Raw genomic sequence first — 7,494 nt, forward strand, 5'->3', positions numbered from 1 at the left:
CAGGGAGAATGTGAAAACTCCACACAGACAGTGATCCAAGCCAGGAATCGAACCCGGGTCCCTGGTGCTGTGAGGTAGCAGTGCTAGCCACTGTGCCACCGTGCCACCCAAGAAAGTAGAGGCGTTGTCCATCAGGACAAAGCAGCCTGCTTGACACCACATCTACAATCATCCACTCCCTCCACCACCGATGCTCAGCAGCAGCAGTGTGTACTATCTACAAGATGCATTGCAGCAATTCACCAAAGATCCTTAGGCAACACCTTCTAAACCCACGACCACTTCCATCTCGAAGGACAAGGCAGCCTCCAGAGACACATGGGAACATCACCACCTGCAAGTTCCCCTCCAAGTCACTTACCACCCTGAATTGGAAATATATCGCCGTTCCTTCACAGTCACTGGGTCAAAATCCTGGAATTCACTCCCTAACGGCATTGTGGGTCAACCCACAGAATATGGACTGCAGCGATTCAAGAAGGCAGCTCACCACCACCTTCTCAAGGGCAAATAGGGATGGGCAATAAATGCTGGCCAGCCAGCAACACCTATATCCCACAACAAATAAAAAGAAAATAGGAGTAGGCTACTTGGCTCCTCAAACCTAGTCCCTCATTTCAATAGAATTATGGCTGATCTGATTGTGGCCTTAACCCCACCTTCCTGCCTGCCCCCATAACTCTTGAGTCCCTTTGTCAATCAAAAATCTGTCAAACTCAGCCATGGATTTATTCAATGACCAGAATCCACTGCTCTCTGTGGAGGAGAATTCCAAAAATTAATCACCCTCTGAGAAGAAATTCCTCCTCATCTCCATCTTAAATGGGAGATCCCTTATTTTGAAATTGTATCCTTTAGTTCTAGATTTCCACATGAGGAGGAATCATCCTCCCAGCATCTCCCTCTCAAGCACCCGAGCAATTTAAAGGCCCATTGAATTTGGCGGGATTGGAAAATCCCACTGGGTGTAAAGTTCCACGCTACTGATGGGATTTTCCAGCCCTCCTCGTGTTGTATTTTCCAGCGGCGGAGGCAACCCACCATTCCCTGGCGGCAGGATATTCCAGTCTTGCCAATGTATACAGGAGTTTTGCATGCCCCGCACCCTCACTGCCGGGGAATGTGCCACAAGGGGTCACTGCTCAAGATCCCACCGGCAGGAAGGGCTTGAAAATTTCAGCCTATACATGAATGAAGAGCCAGGGAGTGTGTTTGATTGGCAAGTATTAGCCAGGAGGATGAAGTCAACCATCCATCGAGGCTGCATGTAATTCATTGATCCTGGTTAACGTGTTATATGTTCTTGAGATAGCTGGGAACAACAACAGTGTAAAACATATTGCAGCTTTTTGCCTCTCTTAGCTGCACAAAAATAAGGCACATCCCAGCCCTGAAGCCTGGTCTGTACGAAGCTAACTGGACCAATTGTGAGCGTTAAAATTGGCCAGTGAGCTAGTGAGGGAACAATTAATCAGCGTTTGTGCATTTACGTGAGCATTATGAGAGAAGGTTTCATGAGATTTTTTTTTTTAAAAGTTACTCACCTCAGTGAATCGGCCTCATTGCTTCTTGGAAGTGCAGCAGAGAGGGAGAGATTCGCGAGAGGAGTGCTGCGGGTAAGCGCTGTTATTTTTTAACTTACTTTTTCGCGGGTTTTAAAAAAATAAAATATCTAAACCCGGAAGTGGTCGCGCAGGGAGGTCTGGGAGAGAGAGATTTTTTTTTACCCCAATAAATTGGAACACAGAGGAATCCCGATACCCTACACTTGTAGAGTATCCCACCCTCCCTCCTCCTCTAACCTAAAAAAAAAGACCCAGTGAGAGCAGGGCTTTGGAGAAAACAGGAGGAGGGGTAAGTTTAAAATTTTCATTCACTTTTTTTTTTTCCCTGTGTGTTTAAAGGGGCAATTATGAGTGTGAGGCCAGTATGTTGTTCCCAATGTAGGATGTGGGAGGTCCTGGAGGCTCCTAGCCTCCCGGACGACCATATCTGTGCTGGGTGTGTTGAGCTGCGGTTCCTAAGGGACCATGTTAGGGAACTGGAATTGCAGCTCGAGGACCTTCGCCGGGTTAGGGATAGTGAGGAGGTCATTGACAGGAGCTATCGGCAGGTGGTCACACCGGGACCACGGGAGGAGGGTAACTGGGTAACAGTGAGGAAGGAGAAAGCTCGGTTGATGGTGAGCACCCCGGTGGATGTGCCCCTTAATAATAAGTACTCCTGTCTGAGTACTACTGGGGTGGACAGCCCACCTGGGGGAAGCAGCGGTGGCAGTGTCTCTGGAGCTGAGCCTGGCCCAGTAGTGCAAAAGGGTAAGGAAAGGAGGGTAGTGCTAATTGGGGACTCTACGGTGAGGGGGTCAGATAGGCGTTTTTGCGGACATAGACGGGACTCTCGGATGGTGGTTTGCCTCCCTGGTGCAGGGGTCCGGGATGTCTCTGGTCGAGTCCCAGAAATCCTGAAGGGGGAGGGAGAGGAGCCGAAGGTCGTGATGCATATAGGTACTGCTGACATAGGTAGGAAGAGGGAAGGGGTCATGAAAAGAGAATATAGGGAGTTAGGTAGACAGCTGAGAAAGAGGAATGCAAAGGTAGTAATCTCGGGATTGCTGCCTGTGCCGCGGGAGAGTGAGAACAGGAATCGGTGGAGAATGAATGCGTGGCTGAGGGACTGGAGCAAGGGACAAGGATTTGGGTACTTGGATCATTGGGACCTCTTTAGGGGCAGGTGTGACCTGTTTAAAAAAGACGGGTGGCACTTGAATCCCAGGGGGACCAATATCCTGGCGGGAAGGTTGGCTAAGGCTACTGGAGAGACTTTAAACTAGAAAGGTTGGGGGGAGGGAATCGAAATGAGGGGACTGAGAGCGAGGAGGTTAGCTCGCAAATAGATAAGGAATGTAAACAGGGTAAGAGGGAGGTTAGACGAGTGATGGAGAAGGGAAGTGCTCAGGCTGAAGGTCTGAGATGTGTCTATTTTAATGCCAGGAGTGTAGTGAATAAAGTGGATGAGCTTAGAGCGTGGATTGCTGCTTCGAATTGTGATGTGGTGGCCATTACGGAGACTTGGATGTCTCAGGGACAGGACTGGGTGCTTCAGGTGCCGGGTTTTAGATGTTTCAGGAAGGACAGGGAGGGAGGCAAGAGAGGGGGGGGGGAGTGGCACTGTTGATCAGGGATAGTGTCACGGCTGTAGAGAAGGTGGACGCCGTGGAGGGATTGACTACGGAGTCTCTGTGGGTGGAGGTTAGGAACAGGAAGGGGTCGGTAACGTTGCTGGGTGTTTTCTATAGGCCGCCCAATAGTAACAGAGATGTTGAGGAGCAGATGGGGAAACAGATCCTGGAGAGATGTAGGAATAACAGAGTTGTCGTGATGGGAGATTTTAATTTCCCAAACATAGATTGGAATATCCCTAGGGCTAGGGGTTTGGATGGAGAGGAGTTTGTTAGGTGTGTCCAGGAGAGTTTCCTGACACAGTATGTGGATAAGCCTACTAGAGGAGAGGCTGTACTTGATCTGGTGCTGGCTAATGAACCTGGACAGGTGGAGGATCTCTCGGTGGGTGAGCATCTTGGGGATAGCGATCATAATTCTATCTCCTTCACGATAGCATTGGAAAGAGATAGGATCAGGCAGGCTAGGAAAGTGTTTCTCTGGAGTAAAGGGAAATACAGTGTCATCAGGGAGGAAATTAGACGGGTAAATTGGAAGGAGGCATTCTTGGGGAAAAGTACCGAAGGAAAGTGGAGGATTTTCAAGGAATGTTTGTCTGGAGCTCTGCATGACAACGTTCCGATGAGACAGGGGGGTGTTGGTAGGGTACGGGAACCGTGGTGCACGAAGGTTGTGATGAACCTGGTGAATAAGAAAAGAGAGGCGTACAGAAGGTTCAGAGAGCTAGGAGGTGTTAAGGATTTAGAGGAGTATACGGGATGTAGGAAGGAGCTTAAGAAGGAAATTAGGAGAGCGAGAAGGGGTCATGAGAAGGCCTTGGCGGGTAAGATTAAGGAGAATCCCAAGGCTTTCTACAAATATGTCAAGAGTAAAAGGATGAGATGTGAAGGCATAGGACCCTTAAAAGGTGAAGGGGGAAAAGTTTGTGCGGAACCGTTAGAAATGGCGGAGCTGCTTAATGAATACTTTACCTCGGTATTCACGGTGGAAAGGGATCTGGGTGGTTGTACTGCTGGTTTGCGGTGGACAGAAAGGATCGAGCATGTGGACATAAAGAAAGAGGATGTGTTGGAACTATTGAATGGCATCAAGGTTGGTAAGTCGCCGGGACCGGATGGGATGTACCCCAGGTTACTGTGGGAGGCGAGGGAGGAGATTGCGGAGCCTTTGGCGATGATCTTTGCATCGTCGATGGAGACGGGAGAGGTTCCGGAGGATTGGAGGATTGCAGATGTGGTCCCTATATTCAAGAAAGGGAACAGGGACAGCCCGGGAAATTACCGACCGGTGAGTCTAACCTCAGTGGTTGGTAAGTTGATGGAGAGGATCCTGAGAGACAGGATTTATGATCATCTAGAGAAGTTTAGTATGATCAAAAGTAGTCAGCACGGCTTTGTCAAGGGCAGGTCGTGCCTTACGAGCCTGGTTGAGTTCTTTGAAAATGTGACCAAACACATTGACGAAGGAAGAGCGGTGGATGTGGTCTATATGGACTTCAGCAAGGCGTTCGATAAGGTCCCCCATGCAAGACTTCTTGAGAAAGTGAGAGGGCATGGGATCCAAGGGGCTGTTGCCTTGTGGATCCAGAACTGGCTTGCCTGCAGAAGGCAGAGAGTGGCTGTGGAGGGGTCTTTCTCTGCATGGAGGTCAGTGACCAGTGGAGTGCCCCAGGGATCTGTTCTGGGACCCTTGCTGTTTGTCATTGTCATTTTCATAAATGACCTGGATGAGGAAGTGGAGGGATGAGTTGGTAAGTTTGCTGACGACACCAAGGTAGGTGGTGTTGTGGATAGTTTGGAGGGATGTCAGAAGTTGCAGCGAGACATAGATAGAATGCAAGACTGGGCGGAGAAGTGGCAGATGGACTTCAACCCGGATAAGTGTGTGGTGATCCATTTTGGCAGATCCAATGGGATGAAGCAGCAGTATAATATGAAGGGTACCATTCTTAGCAGTGTAGAGGATCAGAAGGACCTAGGGGTCCGGGTCCATAGGACTCTTAAATCGGCCTCGCAGGTGGAGGATGCGGTCAAGAAGGCGTACGGCGTACTGGCCTTCATCAATCGAGGGATTGAGTTTAGGAGTCGGGAGATAATGCTGCAGCTTTATAGGACCCTGGTTAGACCCCACTTGGAGTACTGCGCGCAGTTCTGGTCACCTCATTACAGGAAAGATGTTGAAGCCATTGAAAGGGTGCAGAGGAGATTTACAAGGATGTTGCCTGGATTGGGGGGCATGCCTTATGAGGATAGGTTGAGGGAGCTTGGTCTCTTCTCCCTGGAGAGACGAAGGATGAGAGGTGACCTGATAGAGGTTTACAAGATGTTGAGAGGTCTGGATAGGGTAGACTCTCAGAGGCTATTTCCAAGGGCTGAAATGGTTGCTACGAGAGGACACAGGTTTAAGGTGCTGGGGGGTAGGTACAGAGGAGATGTCAGGGGTAAGTTTTTCACTCAGAGGGTGGTGGGTGAGTGGAATCGGCTGACGTCGGTGGTGGTGGAGGCAAACTCGTTGGGGTCTTTTAAGAGACTTCTGGATGAGTACATGGGATTTAATGGGATTGAGGGCTACAGATAGGCCTAGAGGTGGGGATGTGATCGGCGCAACTTGTGGGCCGAAGGGCCTGTTTGTGCTGTGGCTTTCTATGTTCTATGTTCTATGATATCCCACACTGTTGTATATTCCTCGCAGAATCATAGATTCCCTACAATGCAGAAGGAGGACATTCGGCCCATCGAGTCTGCACCGACTACAATCCCAACAGGCCCTATTCCCATAACCCCTCATATTTACCCTCCTAATCCTCTGACACTAGGGTCAATTTAGCATGGCCAATCAACCTAACCTACGCAGCCGCGGGGAGAATGTGCAAACTCCACACAGTGACCCAAGACTGGAATTGCCCTGGTGCTGTGAGGCAGCAGTGCTAACCATGGGGCCACTGTGCCATCCCAATGGTCTCTTGAGTTGGGAAAAACAACTGTGACCTGTGGGCATTGAGCAGTTGGAGAGAAATTGGACCTTGCTGTGTCTATGTTTCAGGTGCAGAATGCCCGCTGTCTGCCCTACCCCCGCAGTGCCTGGAAGACATCTGACACCATTAAGATTCTTTCATGTCTTCGAACGAACACCAGCTTCATGATCTCTGCTGCAAAAACACAGTTGTTGAGCTGACTTTGTGCTGGGTCTGCTCTGTTCAGTTTTCTTTTGGATCTTTATGTGGCCTAACAAAAGATCCTTAAAGGAACTGCTGGAAGCTTCCCAAAGTACTTTAATGTGGAGACAGAAACAGGTGTTTCTCCAACACTGCAGGTTGCCACCAACCCATGTTCACACCTGTTCTCCATTTCCCACTTGAAGGTTCTTGCTTCAAACACCATGAAGTAGGCTTTGTGGTCTTGAATATAATAATAGCAAGTCTTTATTAAAAACTCATAACTAAGTTCATCTATACAGTAGAAGGGACTGGTGGCATGCTGACTGCATCCTAGGTCTTTAACACACTCTGTCCATTTGTAGACTGATCCTGGCTCTGGGTCATTTGCCTTGTTACATCAATGTGAGATTTGATAGAAATGTTCAAAATCATGATGGAGCTGGACAGAGTAGATAGGAAGGAACTGTTCTTGCTCATAAAAGGATCTAGATCGAGAGGGCACAGGTTTAAGGTGATTTGCAAAAGAATCAATTGTGATGCAAGAAAAAGCTTTTTCACACAGCGAGTGGTTGGGGTCTGGAATGCTTTGCCTGAAAGTGTGGTGGAGGCAGGTTCAATTGAGGTCTTCAACAGGGCATCAGATGAATATTTGAATGGAAGCATTGTGCAGGTATACAGGATGTGGAGATGCTGGCGTTGGACTGGGGTGGCACAGTAAGAAACCTCACAACGCCAGGTTCAAATCCAACAGGTTTATTTGGAATCATGAACTTTCGGAGCGCTGCTCCTTCATCAGGTGAGTGAGTCAGTAAGTCCCACTCACCTGATAAAGGAGCAGTGCTCTGGAAGCTCGTGATTCCAAACAAACCTGTTGGACTTTAATCTGGTGTTGTGGGATTTCTTACAGGTATATGGGGGAAAGGCTGGGGAATGACATTAAGTCATGATCATCGGCCCCGCAGGTGGAGGAGGTGGTTAAGAAGGCGTATGGTGTGCTAGCCTTTATCAGTCGAGGGATTGAGTTTAGGAGTCCAGGGATAATGATGCAACTATATAAGACCCTCGTCAGACCCCACTTGGAGTACTGTGCTCAGTTCTGGTCGCCTCATTACAGGAAGGATGTGGAAACGATTGAAAGGGTGCAGAGAAAATGTACAA

This window comes from Mustelus asterias, chromosome 2 (genome assembly GCF_964213995.1).
Source record: "Mustelus asterias chromosome 2, sMusAst1.hap1.1, whole genome shotgun sequence".
Taxonomy (NCBI): Eukaryota; Metazoa; Chordata; class Chondrichthyes; order Carcharhiniformes; family Triakidae; genus Mustelus; species Mustelus asterias.